General features: G+C 43.8%; 1 protein-coding gene across 5 annotated transcripts in view; it reads left to right on the plus strand.

Annotated features, from left to right (window-relative positions):
* The window catches only part of AGTPBP1 (ATP/GTP binding carboxypeptidase 1), a 177,448-nt gene that overhangs the window by 7,687 nt on the left and 144,238 nt on the right, over positions 1–25,523 (plus strand). The window contains exon 1 of one of the 5 annotated variants that reach the window (XM_050945611.1): positions 14,908–15,097. The exons of 1 other annotated variant lie outside the window; for it this stretch is intronic. The gene's annotated coding sequence lies outside the window, so the exon portion shown is untranslated. Of the gene's footprint in view, positions 1–14,907; positions 15,098–15,246; positions 15,274–25,523 lie in introns of those variants that run through there. 3 more of the 5 variants (XM_050945609.1, XM_050945605.1, XM_050945608.1) reach the window with 3 other exon arrangements.

The raw sequence follows: 25,523 nt of genomic DNA on the forward strand, positions 1-25,523 counted from the left end.
GGGGAGGCTCTGGGCACCCTGTCTCTCAGCGCCAGGGGATGGCCTAAGCAACAGAAGGCTGTCATTCAAACAGCTTTGATTTGTAGTGTGGCTACAATAAGCAATGTGGCCTTCTCCTTCCCTCCTCCCCCATCCCACCCCATTGTCAAACCCTTTGTACACCCAGGCTACCTTTTACACAGCACTGTCAGTGATCTCAAGTTTTTTTTAATAAATAAAGAATGAATGGATTCAGAGGAATGGGGACTTTTTTTCCTGTGCCACCTGTGGTCAAAAGTGGGAGGGAGATTGGCTTACAGGGAAGTACATTCACCAAAGAGGGCAGCTTTGCATCAAGGACAAACCCACATAACTGTCACACTGTAGCCTGGTCAGTCATGAAACTGTTTTTTCAAAGCGTGCCTCGGTGTGCTCTTCTAATTGCCCTGGTGTCTGGCTGTTCAAAATTGGCCACCAGGTGATCTGCCTCAACCTCCCACCGCTCCATAAAGTCTCCCCCTTACTCTCCCAGGTATTATGGAGAGCACAGCAAGCAGCAATAATGGGAATATTGCTTTTGCTGAGGTTTAACCTACTCAGCAAACTGTGCCAGTGCCCTTTTAAATCTCCAAAGGCACATTCTACCACCATTCTGCAGTAGTTCAGCCTATAGTTGAACTGCTCCTGACTGTTGTCCAGGCTGCCTGTGTACAGCTTCATGAGCCATGGGAACAAGGAGTAGGCTTGGTTCCCAAGGATAACTATTGGCATTTCAATGTCCCCAACAGTAATTTTCTGGTCTGGGAAGAAAGACCCTTCGTGCAACTGTTCAAACAGCTTGGAGTTCCGAAAGATGTGAGCATTATGCACCTTTCCTGACCATCCCATGTTGATGTTGGTGAAACAGCTCTTGTGATCCACCAGTGCTTGCAACATCATTGAGAAGTACCCTTTGCGGTTTATGTACTCTTTGGCAAGGTGGTCCAGTGCCAAGATAGGGATATGCATTCCGTTTATCGCCCCACCACAATTAGGGCACCCCGTTGCAGCAGAGCCATCCACTGTGACCTGCATGTTTCCCAGAATCACTACCCTTCTTAGCATACAGATATTGATTGCCTGGGCTACTTGAATCGCAGCAGCCCCCACAGTAGATTTGCGCACTCTGAATTGATTTCCGACGGTAGCAGTCAGGCGTTGCTAGCTTCCACAGGGCTATCGCCACTTGCTTCTCAACTGTCAGGGCAGCTCTCATCTTGGTATTCTGGGGCTTCAGGGTGGGGGAAAGCAACTCACACTGTTCCATGAAAGTGGCCTTACACATGCAAAAGTTTCGCAGCCACTGGGAATCATCCCATTACTGCAACACTATGCGGTCCCACCAATCTGTGCTTATTTGCTGGGCCCAAAATCAGCATTCCACTGTATCAACATGCCCCAATGCTACCATGATGCCCAGTTGCCACATCCTGTGCTTTCAGGAACATTTGTATCCATATCCTCCTCACAATCTTGTGCTGGCAGCTCCTAGCTAGGCTTTGCACATACTGCAGGATAAAGCATGTGATTAAGGGAGTCAGAATCTGTCCCATTGTAATGAATGAAAATGCTTACTGTGCTGCTCAAGGTGCCTAAATATGATCCTTGGTGCACAAACTGCATGATTGGGTCTTCAGTGGAAAGAAAGAATTCACTGAAAGTTCTTACTGCATATAAAAATGAGGCTTCTTATTTAGGTGCCTAATTTGGGGTATTCAGGTTTGAAAATGTTGGCCTTAATGGTTTACTGTGTGTATTTGAATTGTGCACATGCTTTTCATGCGCAATGCTTCATTTTGAAAACATACTACAAGAATCACAAACAATGGAAATAAAAGACTTAAATATGAATATCGTCCCTTGTACAAATGTACGCAAAATAATACTATAGCTCTATAAGCAGTGAGCCAGTATATGCAAGAAAAAACATGATAAATCACATTTTACTTAAGAGGTTTGGAGACTTTCTGACAAATTGGATTGGTCTCTTGATGGGTCATTCATTTATAATAGTATGTCAGAAATAAATAATAGCTGAATAGACCACAGATGTCAAGCTGAACTGAAATGCTTTTGTATGCATTGAAATACAACACATATCAGAACCAACAAAAGATCTTCGTAGAGATGAAAAAATAACAGAGGCTATGTTATAAATCTACCAAGTGACCTAAGGACTAAAAGAAATGACATATCAAAACAGATAAAGAACAATCAAATGTGTTCAGAGAGAGATGAGTGTTTGCTTTCAAAATGAGAGAATAAGAATTGACAGCAGTAATTATTGTCTGGAAGTGACTAGTTTCAGTCACTGTATAGCGCTATGGAGTAGATGAGGCAAGTATAATTATTAAAATACGTTAGGTTTTAAATAGAAAATGTGAGCAACTAGGTGATTACAAGGGAATCTGAAGAGCAGGCAGAATCTTCAATCCGTGTGTGTCAGAGCTCAGTCCCATGAGGTGCTGAGTGCCTCCTGCAAGGTGCTGTGCACCCTCAGCTCCTGCTGAAGTCAGTTACACAGTGGCAGTCAGGTGTGCCCATGCCCAGCGTTTTACAATATTAGGTCCTGAATCAGGTAGGCTTCACTGGTGCATGTGCAATTGTAGTGAACAAGGACATTTTTTATAATATTTGTAGGAGGTATATGCGTGACTTGGTTTACCCATTCACTTTTTTGATTGATACGCACTGTGACAAGGGGAATAAGAGTTAGGTGTTTGAGTTAGGTAGCCACCTGAATTGGTAGGAATGGCCATCAAGAACTGAATGGAACCAACACATATGAGTAGAAGACGAATAACTGGAATATTAACTCAGAACACCTGGCAGCCAAGGAAGGAGGATATGTGCAAACAGTGGGGTTGCAACTCAGAACAAAGACAGGAACTGTGAAGTGACTGTTTTTAAGGTTACTGCTGAGAAACACACAGAGAGATCCAAGCTGGTTTCAAGGAAAGCCTGCAATTTAGGGGGAGGGGGGGACTGCCTTTGCCAGTAAGGACTCTGTCTTAAGCATGGCTTTTCTCTCAGGCCTTGTCTACAATTGTGGCAGTGTGCAGGATATGTGTAGCTACATGCCAAATAGAAAGGCAGGCTGCAACTACACAGAGCACTGAAAGGTTCTAGCAGTGGGGATGCGATGGAGAAAGACTCTGGCAGTTCCCTCCTGCCAGAGTTTTCCCTGTTGCCTCCTGCTTCCAGACCATTTCTCCACTGCTGGCTGCAGCAGGGAAAGGCTCCCACAGCAGGAGGCAGAAGGACACTACACTGTTAAAAATAGCAGTGTGACATGGGTGGGGTACTGCTTGGGTGCGTAGGGCATATTCACCGGGGGTTCTGATGTGTCTATACTCACCCAAGCTATGTCTCACCATCTACACTGCTGTTTATACCTGTGCTAGCTGTGCAGTGTCTGTACTCTATGTGCTGCCATGAGTGTAGATATACCTTCAGTACCATAGGTAATTGACATGAAAAACTGATAGAATCCACTTCTAATGTTTTAAATCAAACAAAGTCCGTATTCTCCTACTGGAAATTTCATGACTGTCTTCTTGTCAGGTAGAGGAGCTATAAAATGACTTCACGCAGGAATTAAAATGGAGGCTCTATCCTGAATCAGAATGCTGCTCCAGTTGTGAAGGAAGCAGTTTTAAAGTATAAATTTGACTTGACCATGGTCAGTGACTATTTAATAAGTGGCAGTGAAACAATTATTCTAGAGCAATTACACCATATTTAGTTACATCTAATATTGCCATAGATTTCACATTCCTGATCATTAAGTATTTATACTTAATTCATTTTGATGGAAGTGTGTGTGAATGTCCATGTTACAAAATAAGAAACACCATCCATCACAAAACAGTAGGCTACTAATTCACTTTTTTAATCTTCAAAAATACTGGAAAAATTGTTCACTGCATAAACTGGCATAGCTCCACTGAAATCAATGGGAGAACAGAAACAGACAGCAACTGCTGGAATTTGGGGCTGCCAATGATACGGTGATGACTGACTTGCTCTTGCATCCACGTGAAGATGTGCAAGAACATCTCATACAGCTCAGATGGTTTCACTAGGACCGTTGTAGGCAGTGTCCTCGTTAACAGTTTTTGGCTGTCAACAGTCATTGATATGGGAGTTTGCAGAAATGCCGAACATGAAACTATCAGCTTCTGCTGATACAAGTGTGTCTCCAACTTTGACGTTAGCCAATTAATAAGCCAAAAATTAGCCCAATTCATCCAAAAGCTCTTATTAGAACCAAGTAATCGGATAACTAGCCATTCTGAACTGCAAAAGGCCGTTAGACTGAAGTCTCACTTCCTTTGTCATCTGATGAGGAATGGTGTTGTTTTAAGCCATCAGTGCTGACCCTACCAGCTTAGTGCTGGGCCCTTCAAACATCAAGCATGGGTCAGGGAGAAGATGCTCACAGCAGTTGGAGCTAAGAAAAAAAGTGAGGCTACAATTTAGAGTCTTCATTCAAAGACACATTTGTCGAGAAAAAAAGCAAAGGCCACATGGATTTGACTTCAAAATGTTCTCTAATCATTGTGTAAGAAAGTTAAGGAATCCTGGTGGTTGACTCAGGCAGCCAGTTTAGAACAGGCTGATGCCAGGCATAGGGTTGCCAACTTTCTAACTGCACAAATCCCAATATTCTTACCCCGCCCCTTATCCTGCCCCTGCCCTAAGGCCTGGCCTAGCCCTGCCCCATTTGCTCCATCCTCCCTCCCTCCATCGCTTGCTCTTCCCCTCCCTCATTCACTTTTACCAGGCTGGGGAAGGGAGTTGGGGTGTGAGAGAAGGTGAGGGCTCTAGCTGGGGGTGTGAGCTCTGGGTTGGGGCCAGAAATGCAGGGTTCAGGGTGTGGGAGGGGTCTCTGGGCTGGGGCCAAGGGGTTTGGAGTGCGGGAAGGGGCTCAGGCAGGGGTTTGGGGTACAGGCTCTGGGAGGGAGTTTGGTGCAGGAGGTGGCTCAGGGCTGGGGCAGGGTGTTGGAGTGTGGGAGGAGGTGTGGGCTCCAGCGGGGGTTGTGGGTTCTGGGGGTGTGGGCTCTGGGGTGGGGCCAGGGATGAGGGGTTTGGGTGCAGCAGGAGGCTCGGGGCTGGGGCAGGGGATTGGGGTGCAGGAGGAGCTTTGGGGCGTGGGCTCCGGCTAGGCGGTGCTTACTTCAGGTGGCTCCCAGAAGCAGCCGGCATGTCTGGCTCTTAGGTGGAGGCACCACCAGGCGGCTCTGCACGTTGCCTGTGCCTGCATGTGCTGCCCCCTGCAGTTCCCATTGGCCATGGTTCCTGGCCGTTGGGAGCTGTGGAGCCAGCAGACGGGGGGTGGGGCAGTGTGCGGAGCCCCTGTGGCTGCTCCTGTGACTAGGAGCCAGACATGCCAGCTGCTTCCAGGATCCGCATGGAGCCAGGGCATGCAGGGAGCCTGCCTTAGTGCTGCTGTGCCACCGACTGGACTTTTAGTGGCCTGGGCAGCAGTGCTGACTGGGGGCAGCAGTGCTGACTGGAGTCAGCAGAGTCCCTTTTCAACCGGGCATTATGGTCGATAACCAGATGCCTGGCAACCCTAGGCCTAGGCATGATCTCCACAGCCTCTATTCATCTGTGATGTCTGGGGTGAAAGTTGACACCAGTTTGCCCAGTAAAAAATCGGGATGGCAGCAACAGCTGGAGTCTGCAAGATCAGTTGTATTGATGGAAAGATCATTTCAAGGTGGTCCTCAATTGTTCATTGCCTACAGTCTCTGTTGTATTTGAGGAGGGGAAGGAAGTTCTGTCAAAGCCACCTTCCTTCAACCATAAAGAGATCTGGATCGCAGTCCATAAGCTGGCACCAAAAATTTTTAACATCACTCCTGACTTGCTGAAGACAGGTGATAGTATTGTTGTATTATGGCTACATTAGCTCTTCCAGTCCATCTGGAGCACTAATATTGTCCTCGACGACTGGAAGGAAGGGTGTTATCCTCCCTCTGTTCAAAAAGGGCACTAAGGGCAAGTGTAGCAACTATAGTGGTATTATGCTACCACTTTAAAAGTATTTGTTTCTATCTTAATGTCTCAAATTAGCTACATATTTTGGGGCACAGGCTGGATACTCAGTGTCATTTAAGACTGCACTGTTGCTAGATCTTTACCTCGAGACAGCTGAGAAGATGTCTGAATATAATAAGCCATGTATGCAAAACTTTTTTATAGACTTCTGTCAAGCTTTTGATTTAGTGCATTGAGCAAACTTGTGGGATCTGATGAGGTGACTCAGCATTGCTGGGAAGAGAGTGTCATTGACAGAGGCTCTCTATAATGGAACAGAAAGCTGTGTTTGAGTCATGGTAGATACATGGCATCTTATTTCCAAGGGAATTTGGCAAGGCTGCGTCCTGTCACCATCATTAATATTGGTATTGATTGGTGAATGGGTAAATTTGAGGAGGCAGCAGTCTGTGGCGTTGAGCTGAACACCATTTTGCTTCAAGCCCTCAAATATGCTGATGACATTGCCTTGTTGGTTCATTTGGTGAATCATTGCAGCAGATGGCTGATCTGGTCAGGGAAGGAACAGCATGCAATGAGTTAGTTATTAATCTGGATAAAACTGTTTTCTTGGCCATTACCATCTAGCAGCCTCTAACTCTAGATTACAGCTATCTTAGCATTAGCCTGTCCAGATGAGATATCAAGTAGGTAGCAACTATCAAATACTTGGCAATCATCACAGACAGTGATGGAGGATGTTTGAAAAATGTGGATGCTCATATAGCAGCAGCTGATACCACATTCAGAACTCTTCAGTGGCTTCTGTGGAGTCACTATGACATCAAGCTTATCAAGAAGCTGTGGATCTATAGAATTAGTTATATGAAATTAATTATACAGCAGTGAAACATGGGTGGTTGAGGAAGGCTGAAGAGTGGTGGAATTACGTTTTAGATTCTTATCATCTTTGTCAGTGCTCCATATTAAGTGGCAGGACAAGATCAGCAATGAAGATATCTGTACCCAAACCCAGGAACTGCCTCCTTTAGCATGGGTTTGGTTTCAGAAGCTTTCCTGGTATTATTAGTATGGAAGACCAATGAATCATGAAGTTCATTTACCCAGCTACACAGTGAGCGATCACATGTTTGCCAAAAGCTTCAGTGGCATGATAAGATCACCAGTGATGGACATAGATTGAACACCAAGCCAGATCTTCTAACTTCTTAGTCATGTGAGTAAGACTTACATGAGTTAGTTACATTGGAGTCAAAGGGACTACTCAGGTGAGCAAGAGTTGCATGACAGGGTCCTAATTATGGATTTAAATTATGGAGGAGCAATTATGGGGAATCACTTTCATTTCTAACATAAACCACTTTTAATATCCCTACACTACACTAACAAGATTCATGAAGCAATTAGAAGTTGCCTGTCATAAAATAGCGCCAATCATCTTAAAAAAGATACTGTTAGATAGTTCAAATCAAAATTTAGGTTAACAAGATTTTTAAAAAAAATTTAATAATATTACTTGTTGACTGCTGCCAAAACAGAAAGACAGTATTATTGCTCCAAAGAGCCAATTTGCAATTCTAAAAATTCACTTAAATCCTAAAATTAATAGAAATGGTTCTTTTGAATTCTTTAAATTATAACAAAAAAGATTTATGGGGAAAAAACTCCCAGGAAGTTTTTGTAACCCTAACAATGTAGCTAAATAGATAAATGCTCAGTTGCATTTTGAAAATCCCACTAGGTGCCTATCTGCATCCTTAGGCACTTAAATTGTTTTTTGAACATTAAAATTCCTAAATTATTTAGGTACTTTGAAAATTTTACCCTAAATCTCACTGAAATTTACTGAGATTTAGGTATCCAGGCATTTTTAAAAAAAGCACTGGGTGCCTACCTACATCTTCAAGTGCCAAAATACCTTTAAAATGTTGCTCCTTGGGCACTCTTGAAAATGTTACCCTAAATCTGTTTTTATTGTCCCACTGAGTCACATGTTAGCAGTTAACAGCATAATGATGAAAAGTAAATAAGATTTAATGTTTTATCAATTGTAGTAAAATAACCTATCAACAGGCAAGGGAATTTGTGTGTGGTGGTATGGTTTATAAGCTAGTTCAAAATATTTTTAAGTGATATGCTAAACCAACATAATTCTGATGGAATTGTTCTAGTGTCAGCCAGATAATGCAGTCCCATTGGAATGTTATTTGAGGCCTTTGTATTACATTCTGGATTCATGTCAGTAACCCAACATAACATGATTTTTATCTCCTTGTGCTGTTCCATCTGGATCAATATTAATAATGCTACTAGTGCTATCAAAAGGGACCAGATTCCTCAGTGCTTTTCATTGCTCAGGGTGTTCTAAAGCAGCGATTCTCAAACTGTGGGTTGGGACCCTAAAGTGGGTTTAGATTTGCTGGGGCCCGGGACCGAAGCCCAAGAGCTTTAGCCCTGGGTGTCGGCACTCAGATTACAGGCCACTGCCTGGGACTGAAGCCCTTGGGATTCGACTTTGCCCCCTCCCCTCACCTGGGGTTCCAGCTGGCTCAGGCTTTGATCCCCCCTCTTGGGGTCATATAGTAATTTTTATTGTCAGAAGGGGGTCACGATGCAATTAAGTTTGGGAACCCCTGTTCTAAAGTATGCTAGTCTGGAGGTGGCATAGAACCAACCCCAGAATCAGGAAACTGTATCACTGTGTATTTTTTATTTTTTTCTCTCTCTTTCTCACTTGAAAGTCTCACTTCTTTCATGCACTTCCATACTACTTCCACTGCTGTCTAAGGGGACTCTACTTTTTAAAACAAAAATTAAAAGAGATGCATACAGAGTTATTGTTTAACTCATTTCTCTTTATAAATACTTTACCTTTAGAAAGTATACTGTGATGAACACATTAATTTTGGATACATTTACATACTGTTTCATGATACACACAAATAACCCTCCAGTAGTTTGAATCTTTTTTTAAAGATACTTCAAATTTCAAGATGCCACAAACTTGTAAGTAAAAAACATGAACAAGAAAAAGTCTACCATCAACCGATTTACAATGTGATATGGTTACAAATGCCCCCTCTCTATCTAGCCAGGTAGAATAGGAAGCATTTTAGGAATAGGAATCCATCTGATTCATTATTTATATGTACTCAATGTATTCTAGTTGGTATTGGGATGAGTGAGTGAAGCTCACATGGGAGGTAACAGATGCAGGTTTAGGTGGCTTGCACTATATGGTAACGTTTTTAGGGGTAAATTCCACACATACATATGCAATTCCTTTAGGCTTGAACTGGAGTTCTGCATGTGGGTCTGAGGGCATAGTTTCAGACTCAGCTTTTATTTATATCCAAATCCTAGTGAAGAGAATGTGGCTGCAAGGATGTAAAAGAGGATACAATTTGACCCATAATTTGGTCCTTAGAATTATATCATTGATCCAAGTCTTTCAGCTATTCTTATTCACTTTATTCTTATTAATCATCCATTTGTTTATTTTCCTGTAATTCCCTATGCTAAATGACTGTTCAGAATTTTATAAATGTTGAAGATCAAAACAAATGTTTGTAAAAATGAGCCAGATCAAAATGTCCCATACCTTTTCTGCTTCAATAGATGACCGTTCTTTTATTTTTCTATACAGTCAAAAAAAGACTCTACTTCTATATTATTTATCATTCACACATAGCTGCCTCAAGTCTTATCTTCTGAAAGACTGTCTTTACTTGAATAAAATGAACTGTTTTTGTCAACTTATTTTTAGCTTTCAAAATTTTTCAGTATATTTGTATCTATACATAAGCTGCATGTTTTACTCATTCTTTGCTGTCCTCCTGCCATCACCTACTATTTCTGTCTTTGATTATCTGAGCCAAATTTCCACCTCTCCCATGAAAAAAGGCTGGGAAATGATGGTGGGGCCAGCCTGCTGATATCTCCAGGCAAGAGTTAGAAGCATACATGAGAAGGAAATGGGGCTGAGAAACATTCCAGCTAGAGAGGCTGGGGTAAAGTGTGGTTTTGTGAAAACACTTAAGGTTTGACACATTTTTGTTGAATCTCAGGCAGGATTTCCAGACTTCCTAATGCTGAGCCAGACCCATGAGTCAGTCAGGCAGCCTGGAAAGCCAGCTGGCCTGGCAGCCCTGCAGTTTCTAGGCCTAGGATTCCCTGGCCCTAGGACAGTCCATGTGGCTGGTCTGCCCTGGAGCTGGTAGAAACCAGGATCTGCAGTAGCTGCTAAAGACCCTTTCCATGTCAGTTTCACAGGTCAGTTCCATGATACTGTTCAGTAGTGGGCAGAAGTGAAACTGCCATGAATTATGTCAATTTCATGAACCAGCTGTCTGGGATCATCTTTTATCTAACACCATGTTTCTGGAATGAAGTTTTTCAAAGTTGCCAGTTTGTGGGAAATTTGGGGGAGTGGAAATTGGTTTTGACCTGAATTTGACTGAAATGAAATTTCAGAATGACAATTTTCTGTGAACCAGAATTTCAAAATTTCAACTAGCTCTACTTGGAATACATCATAAATTGCTTGAGAGTCCTGTGTTGAGCAAGTCACAGCATCTGGCCCTAGAATTTTTATCAATTTCTTTTTGCATCCAGCTCCATCTTTAATGAGCTTCCTGAAAAAGGAAATAGGGTTCTTTTTGAGTCAGGCAGGGTTTTTACAGCTGGGAAACTGAAGGACCAGGACATTAAGGTCAACATTTTCAAAAGTCACCACTAATGTTGTGCAGCTCAATGACTGGGCACCGAATTTAAGACAACTAGGGCCTGATTTTTCAGAATATTTAGCATTTTTTGTAGCACTTGATATGTTCAAAGCATTTTAGGGACATTAACTGATTAATCTTAACACTCCTGTGATTTATATATTATTATCCCCCCTTTACAGATGAGAAAACAAAAAAAGGCAAAGTGATAGGTCTCCAGCAACACAATGAATCAGTAATACAGCCAGAATGAAAATTTAGGACCCCTGTTCCTCAAACACTTGCTCAGTCCTTTAGACCACCCTTCCTTAGCTCCACAGGTAGTCAGCAATGGCAGCTCCCCTTGACTTCCGTTGTAGTTGTGATTGCTGAGCACTTGTGAAAATTAGGTTTTAAGCTGTGCACCAATCAAATGAGTAACACACATAAGAACATAAGAACGGCTGTACTGGATCAGACCAAAGGTCCATCTAGCCCAGTATACTGTCTACCGACAGTAGCAATGCCAGGTGTCCCAGAGGGAGTGAACCTAACAGGTAATGATCAAGTGATCTCTCTCCTGCCATCCATCTCCATCCTCTGACAAACAGAGGCTAGGGACACCATTCCTTACCCATCCTGGCTAGTAGCCTTAACAGACTTAACCTCCATGAATTTATCCAGTTCTCTTTTAAACATTGTTATAGTTTTAGCCTTCACAACCTCCTCAGGCAAGGAGTTCCACACTTTGACTATGCGCTGTGTGAAGTACTTCCTTTTATTTATTTTTAACCTGTTGCCCATTAATTTCATTTGGTGGCCCCTAGTTCTTATATTATGGGAACAATAATATAAATGAACAATAAATAACTTTTCCTTGTTTACTTTCTCCACACCACTCATGATTTTATATACCTCTATCATATCCCCCTTTAGTCTCCTCTTTTTCAAGCTGAAAAGTCCTAGCCTCTTTACTTTCTCCTCAAATGGGACCTGCTCCAAACCCCTAATCATTTTAGTTACTCTTCTCTGAACCTTTTCTAATGCCAGTATATCTTTTCTGAGATGAGGAGACCACATCTGTATGCAGTATTCAAGATGTGAGTGTACCATGGATTTATATAAGGGCAATAAGATACTCTCCATCTTATTCTCTGTCCTCTTTTTAATGATTCCTAACATCCTGTTTGCTTTTTTGATTGCCGCTGCACACTGCGTGGATGTCTTCAGAGAACTATCCACAATGACTCCAAGATCTTTTTCCTGATTTGTTGTAGCTAAATTAGCCCCCATCATATTGTATGTATAGTTGGGGTTATTTTTTCCAGTGTGCATTACTTTACATTTATCCACATTAAATTTCATTTGCCATTTTGTTGCCCAATCACTTAGTTTTGTGAGATCTTTTTGAAGTTCTTCACAGTCTGCTTTGCACTTAACTGTCTTGAGCAGTTTAGTATCATCTGCAAACTTTGCCACCTCACTTTTAATCCCTTTCTCCAGATCATTTATTAATAAGTTGAATAGGATTGGTCCTAGGACTGACCCTTAGGGAACACCACTAGTTACCCTTCTCCATTCTGAGAATTTACCATTTATTCCTACCCTTTGTTCCCTGTCTTTTAACGAGTTCTCAATCCATGAAAGGACCTTCTTTTTTATCCCATGAAAACTTAATTTACGTAAGAGCCTTTGGTGAGGGACCTTGTCAAAGGCTTTCTGAAAATCTAAGTACACTATGTCTACTGGATCCCCTTTGTCCAGATGTTTGATTGATCCCTTCAAAGAACTCTAATAGAATAGTAAGACATGATTTCCCTTTACAGAAACCATGTTGACTTTTGCCCAACAATTTATATTCTTCTATGTGTCTGACAATTTTATTCTTTACTATTGTTTCAACTAATTTGCCCGCTACTGATGTTAGACTTACCAGTCTGTAATTGGCGGGATCACCTCTAGAGCCCTTTTTAAATATTGGCATTACATTAGCTATCTTCCAGTCACTGGATACAGAAGCCGATTTAAAGGACAGGTTACAAACCATAGGTAATAATTCCGCAACTTCACATTTGAGTTCTTTCAGAACTCTTGGGTGAATGCCATCTGGTCCTGGTGACTTGTTACTGTTAAGTTTATCAGTTAATTCCAAAATCTCCTCTAGTGACACCTCAATCTGTGACAATGTCTCAGATTTGTCACCTACAAAAGCTGGCTCAGGTTTGGGAATCTCCCTAATATCCTCAGCCCTGAAGACTGAAGTAAAGAATCCATTTAGTTTCTCCACAATGACTTTATCATCTTTAAGTGCTCCTTTTGTAACTTGATTGTCCAGAGGCTCCTCTGGTTGTTTAGCAGGCTTCCTGCTTCTGATGTAGTTAAAAAACATTTTGTTATTACCTTTTGAGTTTTTGACTATCTGTTCTTCAAACTTCTCTTTAGTTTTTCCTATTACATTTTTACACTTAATTTGGCAGTGTTTATGATCCTTTCTATTTACCTCAGTAAGATTTGACTTCCACTTTTTAAAAGATGCTTTTTTCTCTCTCATTGCTTCTTTTATATGGTGGCTCTTTTTTAGTTCTTTTACTGTGTTTTTTTAATTTGGGATAAACATTTAAGTTGGGCCTCTATTATGGTGTCTTTGAAAAGCATCCATGCAGCTTGCAGGGATTTCACTTTAGTCACTGTACTTTTTAATTTCTGTTTAACTGCCCCCCTCATTTTTGCATAGTTCCCCTTTCTGAAATTAAATGCCACAGTGTTGGGCTGTTGAGGTGTTCCTCCCACCACAGGGATGTTAAATGTTATTATATTATGGTCACTATTTCCAAGCGGTCCTGTTATAGTTACCTCTTGGACCAGCTCCTGCACTCCACTCAGGACTAAATCGAGAGTTGCCTCTCCCCTTATGGGTTCCCATACCAGCTGCTCCAAGAAGCAGTTGTTTAAAGTATCGAGAAATTTTTTTCCTCTGCATTTCGTCTTTAGGTGACATGTTCCCAGTCAATATGGAGATAATTGAAATCCCCCACAATTAGCGGCTACATGCAAAATTTTTGGTGTGACTTGCCCAGTGTCATGTAGGCACTCTTTGGCACACACACAATCTAGGTCAATAGTCCCCAATGCAGTGCCTGCGGGCGCCAGGGCGCCCGCCAGGCAATTTATATGCACCTGCCTAGTGCCCAGCAGGGGAGAGAAACTGCGGCCCCATGCCTGCCGGGGACAGAGAACTCCAGGGCTGCAGGCTGAGGGCGCCAGTGTTCTCGGTCCCTGGAAGGCGTGGAACTGCGGCATCTCTCTGGCTTCTCTCCACAGCTGGAGAAAAGCCACAGCCCCACTCCTGCCAGGACAGAGAACTGCGGGGCTGCAGGCTGCGGGTGCCGGTGTTCACTGTCCCCAGCAGGCACGGGGCGTGCCTAGTGCCCAGCAAGGGAGAGAAGCTGTGGCCCCGTGCCTGCCAGGGACAAAAAACTCCAGGGCTGCGCGCGCCGGTGTTCTCAGTCCCCGGCAGGCGCTGGCTGTGTCTTCTCTCCGGCTTCTCTCCTCGCTCCCAGAACTGCCGCCAAAAAAACCCGCTCGAACTGGTGAAGCAGGGGAAAAACAACAAGAACAACAACAAATGCTCTGACTCTGCCGTGCCAAGAATGGATGGAATGACGCCCCATAGCATGTGTCGCCCCAGGCCATGTGTTGCCCCAGGCACGGTGCTTGCTCTGCTGGTGCCTTGAAAAATTCTTGGCACCCGCCACACTCTTCTTCTGAAAGCATGAATGTGCTATTGGCCACAAAAAGGCTGAGGACCACTGACCCAGGTCATCTGGATGACACACAACTGTAACAATAGGCTCATCCTTTCTCTTTTTGCAGTTCTTTGCCTCATTCTCCACATGCCTTCCAACTTCTGCAACCCAGGGCCTTCCTCATTAGCACCTCTGATTCAGCCACAGAGCACTACCCATCCTAGGCACAGGCAGGGGTCCTCTAAGGGAAAAAAACTATGCACCATCACATGAAAGGCTGCACCACAATGCATGCAGGCAAGGGGGCTGGCCAAGGCCCCCTTAACTCTGGTTCTCTCATTGCCCGCTAGGGGGCTTCTCGCACCTTCCTGGGAAGTTCTGCTATTGGCCGCTAGCGGAGACAGGGCACTAACCCGGGCTGGCCCAGACCAGCGGCACCAAGTCTCCACCTCCCCCAAGGCCAACGTGCGGGGACTGGCAGCGGGGCAGGCGGTTCTGCAGTTGGAGGGCGTCACCCCGCTGCGTGCACGCGCCTCCCTCGGGACTGCGCGCGGGGGGAGGCAGAGGCGGTTGCGCGGTGACGTCTCCGGGACGCCGACAGGTTCCTATTGCCGCCGCTGCCAGGTTTGTATGAAAACATCGGGGGCGCCGGGCTGGAGCTGCGCCCGGCCTGTCCCGGCCCGCGGGTGACTCCGCTTTCCGCCGGCCCCTCTCGCCCGGGTGCGACGGGAGCTGCCCGGAGCCGGGCGGCGGAGGCCGAGCCTCTCGGACCGCAGCCGCCGCCCTGCCCCGGGGTGAAGGTGAAGCGCGGACAGACACAGACGGACAGTAGGCGCGGCCCCCAGCAGGGAGCCCGACGCTTGGCTGCTGAGCTGGCGGGAGCCTGGCACCGGGCGGAGTGGGGAGAGCTCTGCCCGCGGGCTGGGGATCTGGAGCGGGGCTGGCTCTCTCGGCTGCACGGGGCTTGCGAGGGAGGGACCCCCTCGACCCTTTCCACCTGGTGACAGGTTAAGGGGGCTGCCTGCGGGACTTGGCGCGCTGGCTCCGATGCAGATCGGGTCACTGCTAGTGGTCCTCGGGAATATTTTTAGGGCTGCCTTGGTGTTGGGTAACCCCGACTGGCTATTGCTGTCCTATCTCCATCGCTGTCAAAGGCGGCCAACTACTGGAGGTGTTAGTTGCACTCTTCGACTCCGCGAGAAGCAGTGTGGCTTTTTCAGTGGAAATGTTGAGTGTCCTTAATAGTAGTTTGGTCAGACTCTTACCGGGTCATCTCACTGATTGCTTGTTTTTGTGCGGTATTTTTATCTAGTAAGTGCTACTATGCCAAGTGTACTAAGTTACATAGTTTGTTTACACTAAAGCATTCTTGCTCTCCCTGTGATTTACAGCATGTGGCTTTTTTACATATGTGTTTTGGTGCCAAACGTTTTCTGGTGATGTTAGATGGCCCTGGAACAAAACTTTTCTCACTCAGAAAGCAGAAAATTATACATAATACTGTATTACCTTATCCACATTTGTATTGCTGAGCTTCCAAAACTTTCGTCTCTTGACTCCACTGTGCTAACTGTGTAGGCAAACTAGCATAGGTATTTGTACATAAATGACCACTGTTGAAATAGCACTTAGGGTATATCTACACTACGGGATTGTTCCCATTTTACATAAACCGGTTTTGTAAGACAGATTGTATAAAGTCGAGTGCATGCGGCCACACTAAGCACATTAATTTGGCGGTGTGCGTCCGTGTACCGAGGCTAGCATCGATTTCTAGAGCATTGCACTGTGGGTAGCTATCTCATAGTTATCCCATAGTTCCCGCAGTCTTCCCTGCCCATTGGATTCTGGGTTGAGATCCCAATGCAAAAACAGTGTCGCGGGTGATTCTGGGTAAATGTCGTCACTCAATCCTTCCTCTGTGAAAGCAATGGGAGACAATCATTTCGCGCCCTTTTTCTCTGGATTGCCCTGGCAGACACGATAGCATGGTAACCATGGAGCCAGTTTTGCCTTTTGTATACCCTAAAACACCCGGGAAAATGTTTTTGACTCTTCAGGCATTGGGAGCTCAGCCAAGAATGCAAATACTTTTCGGAGACTGCAGGAACTGTGGGATAGCTGGAGTCCTCAGTACCCCTTCCCTCCATGAGCGTCCATTTGATCCTTTGGCTTTCCATTACGCTTGTCACACAGCACTGTGCTATGGCCTCTGTCTATCATAGCCTGGAGATTTTTTCAAATGCTTTGTCATTTCGTCTTCTGGAACGGAACTCTGATGGAACAGTTTTGTCTCCCCATACAGCGATCAGATACAGTATCTCCCGTTCGGTCCATCCTGGAGCTCTTTTTGGATTTGGGACTGCATTGCCACCCGTGCTGATCAGAGCTCCACGCTGGGCAAACAGGAAATGAAATTCAAAAGTTCGCGGGGCTTTTCCTGTCTACCTGGCCAGTGCATCCGAGTTCAGATTGCTTTCCAGAGCGGTCCCAATGGTGCACTGTGGGATACTGCCCAGAGTCCAATACCATCGATTTGCGGCCACACTAACCCTAATCTGACATGGCAATACTGATTTTAGCGCTACTCCTCTCGTCGGGGAGGAGTACAGAAATCGGTTTATAGAGCCCTTTATATTGATATAAAGAGCCTCATTGTGTGGATGGGTGCAGGGTTAAATCGGTTTAATGCTGCTAAATTCAGTTTAAACACGTAGTGTAGACCAGGCCTTAGTAAGTGCACTTTGTGGTTTAACCTACTAGCAATCTGCTCAACAACATTCTTAAAAATCCATAGATTTGGGTCTCAGTAATAATATTTTGCACTTAAATAATGCTTGTCTTTCCTCCTACCCCTCTATTGAAGTGCGCCGAACTTGATTTCTAGGAACTCAGATTACTGGTGACACTTTCAAAAGTGCTTAAGTGCCTCAGTGAAGCTTTTAAGTTACGTTAAGTATCTGGTGTAAAACTTCCAAAAGTGCCTAAGAGATGGTAAGCTATTTCTGAGACTTCTATGTGTAATCCTTTACAAACATCAAGCTTCTGTAACTGTTTAGACAATCAAAGTTAGTTGAGCTTTTACTCTTTTCTTTCTCTTCTAGGTGTAAGATTTCAGTTGTAAATTTTGGGGCAGGGATCATATATTCCTATATATTTCTACAGTGCCTAATGCAATGGGGACCTAATCTGGATTGGGTGTGGTGGTCTTCAAATACAATTGTAATACAAATGTTAATATTGGGGAAAATAGAAATATGTTCACAGTGATGGGAAAGTAGTGATATAATTTTATAGGAACTTTCATACTTGAATGACCTTAACAAGAAAATGTTTTTGCAAAATGTAATTTACTTTGCAAGTAGCTGTTAGTGTTCATTTTGTTGTATATCTGTTTTTGAATACTTATTTTTTGGTGGTAAACCCTGTAATACGTTCATAGTCTTATACCTATGACTGCATAGCTGTTGCTGGAAATGTTTATCACACTAAGCATTATGACTTCATTTTAAGAGGCATGAATGGGAGCATTGTGGCTATGATGGTATAAGTTCTTATTTAAACACCTCTTGTAACTGGAAGAACTTGTCAAGAGAGATTGTCTTGATATATTTAAATTGCTTAGTAATAGCCCCTCCCTTCTTCTTTGTAAAGATGTGACTTTCAATAGGATCTCTTTTTTTCCCTCTTAGTACAATTAAAAAAAAAAAAGGCTGTATTTTCACTTTCACTATTAAAGTTGGGGAGCTTTCCACAGTAGTCTGAAACATAGGAAAATCTACTTTCAACAGGGGGAGATTACGTTTTTTTACTGTGGCAAATTTTATGCTTTTATCAAAACCCACAATTCTATCTTTTTTTGCACTGCATTTGTTCACACTGGAAACTTTCTTTGTAACCCAAAGACCTAGAAACTTCAGATTTTGACTTTTTAGAAATGATCTTCCCCAGGGTTAGCTACCAGTGAACTGCAATGACAGGTGCTTTCTTTTACAGCACTTCAATACATTTGAGAAGTTTTTGATAAATAGTCAAAAGCTGCCCTTACTCTGCTGCCTTCAGAATCCATCAGCATGGCTGAAAATTTAGACTGAAGTGTGGGGAGGAATTAGGGTGACCAGACAGCAAGTGTGAAAAATCAGAATGGGGGGTGAGGGGTAATAGTCCCGATATTTTCTTATATAGGCTCCTATCTCTATAAAATCAGGACATCTGGTCACCCTGGGAGGAATGCTCAGTGCTGTGCAAAGTGGGAGAGAGGAATATTTTTTATTATTTTTGTTAAAAGCTGAGCTCAGTGTGCTACGTGTTTGCCAAATCTTGCAATTGCTGTTGTGAAGTCTGTAGTATTTGATTTTTCTTAAAGCACCAGCTTTGAGTTCTATGAGAATCTCTACTTTTTTTTTAAAAAATAGAAGATTTTTGTTGCAGTAAAAGCGTGAAAATATGACCCTAAAGGTTCAAAAACCGAAAGTTGCAAGTAAAAACCTCCTTATTTTATTTTAACCTTTGGAATTATGATTTTTTGAATGGCTTGGGTGGGCAGTAATGTTTTATAAAAATTTCCAAAATAATCAAAAGCTAAACTGGTACAAACTGCATATGCTGAAACTAAAATCTGTCACCGTTCCTAGTAAGGGGACACTGGCATAATGATAAGCTGAGGAATTCAAAAAATGGAATAGTTGGAATCGTGTTTTGATTGAGTAATATTAATGGGAATAGCATGCCACTTCTTTCTCAGTTTGGCTTTTCTGGGAGTCATTTAGCAGCCTGCTGAAGCTGAGCTAATGGACCAACAAGTGAAATTTACAGACAGAGGAGCTTGAATCAAACTTTACCATCATGGCAGCATAAGCAGCATCTGTAACCAGAAATACAAAATAAAAGTAATACCTTAAGCAGCCCGACAGTGGTAAGTTTGTCATGTCCTGGAATGGCTGATGAGACTATGTGCCATATCTGTATTTTCCCAGCAGATAGTTTAAAAATAGGAAATACACCAGGAAACTGTGTTTCCTATCTTCTCCTTTTTGTGTGCATTTATTGCCTGAAAGAGAATGGAATCAGACTTCAGTGTAACAGCAGGGTGTGTCTACACTACAGGTTCTGCATCTATGCTGCTGTAATGTAGACACGTTTACTGCCTCAAAGTAAGGGGATTTTCAGTTGATGTAGGTAATCCAGCCCTGCAACTGTCAGTAGCTGGGTTGACAGAAGAATTCTTCTGTCAGCCTAACTCCTGGTGTAGACACACATAGGTCAGCTTGACTGCAGTGCTTGAGGGTCTGAATTTTTCACATTCCTGAGTAACATGGTTAGGTCCATCTAAATTGTAAGTTTAGAGCAGGCCTAAACAAACCTTTCCTTTCCAAGAAGGACTGATAATATAATTTCTAATAAGATCTGAAAAGTTAGTCAAGAAATTTTTCACTGTAAAAGACTACAATACAACAAAAGAGAACGGGCAATTGTTAAAATGAGTCTTAAATCATTTGAAATTTAAAATGTTAGAACGGTTTTTCCATTTTCTGTGAGCCTAATTAAATCTCAAGATGGTTGTTACAGTGGGAACAAGCTAGTGATGATTTGACACAATCTCAAAGAATGCTCAACTCTTCTAACCGAATGGTGAACAAGGGGTTTATTAGCACCTTGTCCCTTGTTCAGCCTAAAACACCATCTTCCCCTTATCAGTACAACACATGCTTTTAATTCCCTTATCTCTTTTCTTTCTGCATTTTACCCCTCCCCTTTCGATTTCCCCTTTTCCACTTTTACTTTTTGCATTTTTGTGTCTCTTTCCCTTGTGCGGCTCTTCCACTGTTTCTCTAAACTCGTTGTGAAGAACATGCTTTGGGAAGACCATATGGGTCTTTCATTTCTTTAGCTAACTACATATGGAACTTGCTGTAGAGAAAAAAACTGATGGTTTTCCCTCTGAAGCAGTTGGCTTTTTTTAATTGCTGTTCAGCTCTGTATTCTTAACTTCTTTTTGCTGCTAGGCTGTTCTCCTCAAAGTATAAACCAGAGTATACATCTTGCCAGCGTCTGCTGGTTCATTTCTCTCTCTGGCTATAGAAGCCACTGCAGAGCAACACAAGGTGCTCTCCTCCCTCTGTGACTTGAGCTTGCTGCTTCTACAGTACTCTTTCTATATGGGGAGGCTAAGCCTCAGTAGTGAATCCATCTCTCATGACAACACAAGATCACTGGTCCGGCCCAGATGTTCATGAAAATTTCAGAAAAAATTGTCTTTTGATTGTAGAAAGTTTTCCCCCCTTCCATCCCTTCTTCAGTGGAATCATCTGGATTTTGAGGGGTGGGATTCTCAAAAAAGGGACTTCAGTGTTTAGCTGCCATTCTAGGTGCCTTACTCCAAACATTAGATTCTATAACACTGATCATCTGCTGTCCAGCCTTGTAATCACATAGGAAGTTTAGGTGCCTAAATTTCTTCTAGAAAAGCCCCAAGCTGATTAAATTTCTGCTGGTGAGTATGCATGCAGCTGCCTCAGGATATGTCTACACTACTTGATTATTCCGATTTTACAGAAACCATTTTTTAAAACAGATTTGATAAAGTCGAGTGCACGCGGCCACACTAAGCACATTAATTCAGTGGTGTGCGTCCATGTACCGAGGCTAGCGTCGATATCTGGAGCGTTGCACTGTGCGTAGCTATCCTGTAGTTCCCCGCAGTCTCCCTGCCCATTGGAATTCTGGGTTGAGATCACAATGTATGATGGAGCAAAAACAGCGTCGCGGGTGATTCTGGGTAAATGTCGTCACTCAATCCTTCCTGCGTGAAAGCAACGGCAAATCATTTCACACCCTTTTTCTCTGGATTGCCGTGGCAGACGCCATAGCATGGTAACCATGGAGCCCATTTAGCCTTTTTTCACTGTCACCGTATGTGTACTGGATGCTGCTGACAGACGCAGTACTGCAGTGCTACACAGCAGCATTCATTTGCCTTTGTAAGGTAGCAGAGACGGTTACCAGTCATATTGTACCGTCTGCTGCTGTCATGGGTGCTCCTGGCTGGCCTCGCTGAGTTCGGCTAAGGGCGCATGGACAAAAATGGGAATGATTTCCCAGGTCATTCCTTCTTTATGTTTTGTCTAAAAATAGTCAGTCCTGCCTAGAAAATGGGGCAAGTCTACTAGAGAACCAGAGAGCACAGCCGCTCCGGGTCAGAGCTCCAGATATCCCGCAGAAATGAGCTGCATGCCATTCTAGGGGGTGCCCCTGCAACAACCCCACCCTTTGCTTCCCTCCTCCCACACCCCTCCTGGGCTACCATGGCAGTTATTTCCCCATTTGTGTGATGAAGTAATAAAGAATGCAGGAATAAGAAACACTGACTTTTTAGTGATATAAAATGAGGGGGAGGCAGCCTCCAGCTGCTATGATATTCCAGGCAGGACATCTCCCTTACTCATTAAACAGTGTGGGGGAGAGGAGCACAGCCTCCTGGTGCTCTGATAGTCCAGAATCTCCATTAGACATGAAGAGGGGGGGTGGAGAGGAGCTCAGCCTCCAGCTGCTATGATGAGGATGGTTACCAGCGCTATTGCACCATCTGCCAGGACTGAATCTCCAGGACACAAAGCTTAAAGAAGGGAATGACCAGGAGTCATTCCCATTTTTGTCCAGGTGCCCCCGGCCGACCTAACCAAGGCCAGCCAGGAGCACTCACAGGATGATGACAAGGGCAGGTATCAGTCATATTGTACCATACCGTCTGCCATCGGGAAGAGGAGGGGAGAGGATGATGCTGTTTAGTGCTGCAGCACCTCGTCTACCAGCAGCATCCAGTAGACATACGGTGACATTGAAAAGAGGCGATAAACGATTTTGACGACATATTCCCTGAACCACTGGTGACAATATTTTTTACCCTTCAGGCATTGGGAGCTCAGCCAAGAATGCAAATGCTTTTCAGAGACTGCAGGAACTGTGGGATAGCTCGAGTCCTCAGTCCCCCTCCCTCCCTCCATGAGCGTCCATTTGATTCTTTGGCTTTCCATTACGCTTGTCACACAGCACTGTGTTGAGTCCCTGCTGTGGCCTCTCTCTGTCATAGCCTGCAGATTTGTTCAAATGCTTTGTCGTTTCGTCTTCTGGAACGGAGCTCTGATAGAACAGATTTGTCTCCGCATACAGCGATCAGGCCCAGTATTTCCCATATGGTCCATGCTGGAGCTCTTTTTGGATTTGGGAATGCATGGCCGCCTATGCTGATCAGCGCTCCATGCTGGGGAAACAGGAAATGAAATTCAGAAGTTTGCGGGGCTTTTCCTGTCTACCTGGCCAATGCATCCGAGTTCAGATCGCTTTCCAGAGCGGTCACAATGTTGCACTGTGGGATACCGCCCGGAGGCTAATACTGTCGATTTGCAGCCACACTAACCCTAATCCGACATGGCAATACCGATTTCAGCGCTACTCTCCTCATCAGGGAGCAGTACAGAAATTGATTTAAAGAGCCCTTTGTATCGATATAAAGGGCTTCGTTGTGTGAACGGGTGCAGGGTTAAATCGGTTTAATGCTGCTAAATTCGGTATAAATGTGTAGTGTAAACCAGGCCTCCATCCTGACACCATTGAGCAGCTTTGCACCTAATTCACACCTAAACCCCAGTTGGATTCACAAGCTAGGCATTCCCAGCCTATCTTTCCCATGGGGCCTGATCCTGTAGATGTACTTGTAGGCTGCCTTTGAACATGTTGACTAGATTGCGTCTTGCACAAAATACAGCTGGTGGTGCTGGTGCTCCCCTTAACCCAGTATCCCACTCACTCAGAATGTGGAAGATCTGGATTCAAATCCTGCCTCTGCTTGATGTGGATCAGGGACTTGGATCTAGGCCTCCTAGGTGAGTGCCCTAACCATTGGGCAATAGAGTCAATCTGTCTGGCCCAATGAACATTGAAATACATTGTGTGAAATGGAACAGCTAAAACAGGAGAGAATGAAAGACCCACCCCTGAGCCTCATGATTAGGGCACTCGCTTTGGAGCAGCAGAAACATGGATTCAGGTCCCTGTTCCACATTAGACAGAGGGGGGATTTGAAGTCTGGTTTCCTGGGTGAGTGCACTGGGCTATTGGGTAAAAGAGGGTGGCAGCTGCCGCCGCCGCCACCACTAGCTCTTGCTGACCTGGCTTAGGTGCCTAATTCCAGGAGAGCATTCATGGTTGTGAATTCCAAGTGCAGGGAGTCATGGAGTTTGGTATCTTAGGGCATGTCTACTCTGCAGCCCTAAGATGACTTATTTTAGATCGACTTACAGCCACTGAAGTAATTACTGCAGTGGTTGATGTCCTTACTATCCTCCTGTCGATAGTGTGTGTTCTCACCACGAGCACTTTCACTTACTGTATAGGGGCACTGTGGGGGATTGAGAGACTGGGCTTTCAGCTCCACACAGCTCTCTGCCAGGAGCCCAGCTGGCTTGCACCCAAGCTCTTGCCTCCCTGCTCCTGACTGGGATTGGAGGGCAGCCGTCTAGCTGAGAGTGAGGAGCTGGGGACAGCTGGGGTCTAGCTGCTCAGCTTTCTTGTCAATTTCATGGCGCCGTGAAATTGACAGTCAATAGCTCATGGAAGTAACACAGTGTCTACACCAGTGGTTCTCAAACTATCGTACTGGTGGCCCCTTTCACATAGCAAGCCTCTGAGTGCGATTTTCCCCCCCCTCCCCTTATAAATTAAAAACATTTGTTAGTATATTTAGCACCATTATAAATGCTGGAGGCAAAGCAGGGTTTGGGGTGGAGGCTGACCACTCGTGACCCCCCCCCATGTAATAACCTTGCAACCCCCTGAGGGGTTCCGACACCCAGTTTGAGAATCCCTGGTCTACACAGACTGCATTGCCCCAACTACCCCGACATAAGCGCTACGCCTCTTATGGAGATGGAATTATTATGTTGGTGTAGTGGAATACTTACATCTGTGGGACGAGGCTGTCGTGTGTACACTGAAGTAATTAGGTCCACGTAAGCTGTCTTACGTCAACAAAACTGTGTAATGTAGACCAGGCCTAACTCACTTTGAGGGATGAGGCTTAAGCCACACACCTCTTCTTGGCATTTCCTACTAGCTAGTCTATGTTGCTCTCACTCAAAATGCTAGTTATGTGAATCCACTTTTTTAGGGGCCCTCTTCTAAAAATGTTCTAATTCTTTTAATCGTGCTTATTGCCAAAGTAGTATGGAACTTCCCACTCTAAACACATTCTTGGGAAGTTAAAGGTGGACTGTTCTTGTAGCTGATGTTTTCTTTCTGTTATAACATGCTTGGCAGGCAAACCTGAAACAAATTAGTAGCAAAATTACAGCCTTAATTAATTAAAAAAAAAAAGTTGAAGTGGGGAAAGGAAGATCATTGTTACCTACATAATACTTCCAGCTGAAGTTGTAATGACTGAGATTCAATCACTGGAAATTCTCTGCCAGAGACAGTTCTCAGATATGGATTGCACTTGCTAAAATTTGTTGAAGTTTAGAGTGATAATTAGGGTTTCTGTTTCTCTTTCTGTAAAATACATTTTTGCTGTTAGTGTGATGTAATCCTGCTCACCGCAAGAATTCTCTTGATCTATTGTTGGCTAACTATTCCACACATCTTTACTGTGTTAGAGACCTTCATAAAGCTTTGTATAAGCCTTTTTAAATGCCTCTATATAAACTGCAGGTTAGTGTTAGCCTTGACAAAGACCAGCTTTTTACTGTAATGTGGTAGTGTGTAAACTAACCATCTCAAAAGTTTTCTTGTATAGTAAATATTTGTAGAAAAAATAAATATAAGGAAACAAGACAATAGTCCACCTAAAAATATCCTCTCTAAAGATTTTTCAGCTTCAAGAGCTTATACTTAATTTTTATTGTGGGTCTAAAAATAGACTCTCTAATTTCTTATGAAACTAGGAATAAATACTCATAGTTATGAAGAGATTTTTTGCTTTTACTCATTTGGCAGAGTTACATTTCTGTCTCCCTGTACTTATCCAAAAGACTGTAGTCACCAGAGTTGGCAAAGA

Source organism: Gopherus flavomarginatus, chromosome 3 (assembly GCF_025201925.1).
Source record: "Gopherus flavomarginatus isolate rGopFla2 chromosome 3, rGopFla2.mat.asm, whole genome shotgun sequence".
In the NCBI taxonomy this organism is placed as follows: Eukaryota; Metazoa; Chordata; order Testudines; family Testudinidae; genus Gopherus; species Gopherus flavomarginatus.